We start from the raw sequence: 3,740 nt of genomic DNA, 5'->3' as shown, positions 1-3,740 counted from the left end.
AGTTCTTAACTGAATTCTTGCAGATCTGTGATACTGTTAAGACCAATGGGGTTGATCTCAAGGTCTACAGGCTTATGCTTTTCCCATTTGCTGTAAGAGACAGAGCTAGAATATGGTTGGACTCTCAACCTAAAGACAGCCTGAACTCTTAGGATAAGCTGGTCACGGCTTTCTTAGCCAAGTTCTTTCCTCTTCAAAAGCTTAGCAAACTTAGAGTGGATGTTCAAACCTTCAGACAAAAAGAAGGTGAATCCCTCTATGAAGCTTGGGAGAGATACAAGGAACTGACCAAAAAGTATCCTTCTGACATGCTTTCAGAATGGACCATCCTGGATATATTCTATGATGGTCTTTCTGAACTATCAAAGATGTCATTGGACCATTCTGCAGGTGGATCCATTCACCTAAAGAAAATGCCTGCAGAAGCTCAAGAACTCATTGACATGGTTGCAAATAACCAGTTCATGTACACTTCTAAAAGGAATCCTGTGAGTAATGGGACGCCTCTGAGGAAGGGAGTTCTTGAAATTGATACTCTGAATGCCATATTGGCTCAGAATAAAATATTGACTCAACAAGTCAATATGATCTCTCAGAGTCTGAATGGATTGAAGGAATCATCCAACAGTACTAAAGAGGCATCTTTTGAAGATGAAGCTTATGATCCTGAGAACCCTGTAATAGCAGAGGTGAATTACATGGGTGAACCCTATGGAAACACCTATAATCCCTCATGGAGAAATCATCTAAATTTCTCATGGAAGGACCAACAAAAGCCTCAACAAGGCTTTAATAATGGTGGAAGAAATAGGTTTAGCAATAGCAAGCCTTTTCCATCATCCACTCAGCAACAGACAGAGAATTCTGAGCAGAAGCCATCTAGCATAGCAAATATAGTCTCTGATCTATCTAAGGCCACTCTAAGTATCATGAATGAATAAAGGTCCTCCATTAGAAATCTGGAGGCACAAGTGGGCCAGCTGAGTAAAAGAGTCACTGAAACCCCTCCTAGTACTCTCCCAAGCAATACAGAAGAGAATCCAAAAAGAGAGTGCAAGGCCATTACCTTACTTGGTGTGGCCGAACCCAAAGAGGAGGAGGAGGACGTGAATCCTAGTGAGGAAGACCTCCTGAGACGTTTAGTGACCAATAAGGGGTTCCTCAATGAGGACCTGAAGGAATCTGAGGCTCATACAGAGACCATAGAGATTCCATTCAACTTGCTTCTGCCCTTCATGAGCTCTGATGAGTATTCTTCCTCTGAAGAGGATGAAGACATTACTGAAGAGCAAGTTGCTAAGTATCTTGGTGCAATCATAAAGCTGAATGCCAAATTATTTGGTAATGAGACTTGGGAAGATGAACCTCCCTTGCTCACCAATGAACTAAATGCATAGGATAGGCAGAAATTACCTCAAAAGAAACAGGATCCAGGCAAATTCTTAATACCCTGTACCATAGGCACCATGACCTTTGAGAAGGCTCTGTGTGACCTGGGGTCAGGAATAAACTTAATGCCACTCTCTGTAATGGAGAAACTTGGGATCTTTGAGGTGCAAGCTGCCAGAATCTCTTTAGAGATGGTAGACAACTCAAGAAAATAGGCTTATGGACTAGTAGAGGAAGTGTTAGTAAAGGTTGAAAGCCTTTACATCCCTGCTGATTTCATAATCCTAGACACTGGGAAGGAAGAGGATGAATCCATCATCCTTGGAAGACCCTTCCTCGCCACAGCAAGAGCTGTGATTGATGTGGATAGAGGAGAGTTGGTCCTTCAACTGAATAAGGACAACCTTGTGTTTAAAACTCAAGGATCTCCTTCTGTAACCATGGAGAGGAAGCATGAAAAGCTTCTCTCACTGCAGAGTTAACCAAAGCCCCCACAGTCAAACTCTAAGTTTGGTGTTGGGAGGCCACAACCAAACACTAAGTTTGGTGTTGAACCCCCACATTCAAACTCTAAGTTTGGTGTTGGGAGGTTCCAACCTTGCTCTGATTATCTGTGAGGCTTCATGAGAGCTCACTGTCAAGCTATTGACATTAAAGAAGTGCTTGTTGGGAGGTAACCCAATGTTATTTAATCATATCTATTTTATTTTCTTTTTGTTATTTTGTGTTTTATTAGGTTGATGATCATGTGAAGTCACAAAAACTACTGAAAAATAAAAAACAGAATGAAAAACAGCATTGAAAATAGCACACCCTGGAGGAGAGCAGTCTGGCGTTTAAACGCCAGAAACAAGCATCTGTCTGGCATTTAACGCCAGAAACAAGCACCAAGCTGGCGTTTAACGCCAGAAACAGGCAGCAGTCTGGGGTTAAACGCCAAGATTGCACAGCAAGGGTGTTTTACACGCCTAATTGGAGCAGGGATGTTAAGTCCTTGACCCCACTTGATCTGTGGACCCCACAGGATCCCCTCAGGATCTGTGGACCCCACAGGATCCCCACTTTTTCTTTTTTCCTCTTCACACCTTTTCATAACTCTCTTCCCCAAATACCCTTCACCAATCACCTCAATCACTCTTTCCCATCACCTCTTCACCACTCACATCCATCCTCTCTTCCCCATAAACCCTACCTACCTTCAAAATTCAAACTAATTTCCCTCCCAAACCTAACCCTAATGGCCGAACCCTACACCCCCTCACTCCTATATAAACCCCTCACTCCTTCTTCATTTTCACCCAACACAACCCTCTCTTCTTCACCTTGGCTGAATACATCTTCTTCTCCCATCTCCTCTATTCTTCTTCTTTTTCTACTACTTTCTTTCTTTTTTTTGCTCGGGAATGAGCAAACATTTTAAGTTTGGTGTGGTAAAAGCATAGCTTTTTGTTTTTCCATAATCATATATGGCACCTAAGGCCAGAGAAACCTCTAGAAAGAGGAAAGAGAAGGCATTACTTCCACCTTTGAGTCATGGGAGATGGAGAGATTCATCTCAAAGGTCCATCAAGACCACTTCTATGAAGTTGTGGCCAAGAAGAAAGTGATCCCTGAGGTTCCTTTTAAGCTAAAAAAGAATGAGTATCCGGATATCCGACATGAGATTCGAAGAAGAGGTTGGGAAGTTCTCACCAACCCCATTCAACAAGTCAGGATCCTAATGGTTCAACTCTATGCAAACGCATGGATCACTAGGAACCATGATCAAAGTGTGAACCCGAATCCAAAGCATTGGCTTACCATGGTTCGGGGGAAATACGTAGACTTCAGTCCGGAAAATGTAAGGCTGGCATTCAACTTGCCAATGATGGAAGAGAACGCATGCCCCTACACAAGAAGGGTCAACTTTGATCAAAGGTTGGACCAAGTCCTCATAGACATATGTGAGGAAGGAGCTCAATGGAAAATTGACTCAAGAGGCAAGCCGGTTCAATTAAGAAGGCATGACCTCAAACCAGTGGCTAGGGGATGGCTAGAGTTCATTCAACGCTCAATCATTCCTACTAGTAACCAGTCTGAAGTTACTATAGACCGGGCCATCATGATCCATAGTATCATGATTGGAGAGGAGGTGGAAGTTCATGAGATTATACCTCAAGAACTTTACAAGGTGGCTGACAAGTCCTCCACTTGGGCAAGGTTAGCCTTTCCTCACCTTATATGCCACCTCTGTAATTCGGCTGAAATTGACATAGAGGGAGACATCCTCATTGTAGAGGACAAGCCCATCACTAAGAAAACGATGGAGCAAATAAGAGATCATGGACCTCAACATGAGCATGAGGAAATTC

General features: G+C 42.9%; 1 non-coding gene across 1 annotated transcript; it reads right to left on the bottom strand.

The window, feature by feature from the left end:
- Positions 1-206: 206 nt before the first annotated feature.
- On the bottom strand, positions 207-314 carry LOC112760723 (small nucleolar RNA R71). The gene has a single exon (XR_003181150.1). It is a non-coding gene; the product is annotated as a small nucleolar RNA R71 (small nucleolar RNA).
- Positions 315-3,740: the final 3,426 nt, after the last annotated feature.

Source organism: Arachis hypogaea, chromosome 16, assembly GCF_003086295.3.
Source record: "Arachis hypogaea cultivar Tifrunner chromosome 16, arahy.Tifrunner.gnm2.J5K5, whole genome shotgun sequence".
In the NCBI taxonomy this organism is placed as follows: domain Eukaryota; kingdom Viridiplantae; phylum Streptophyta; class Magnoliopsida; order Fabales; family Fabaceae; genus Arachis; species Arachis hypogaea.
Note: the sequence above shows the minus strand (reverse complement) of the source record. Positions and strands in the feature narration are given on the sequence as shown.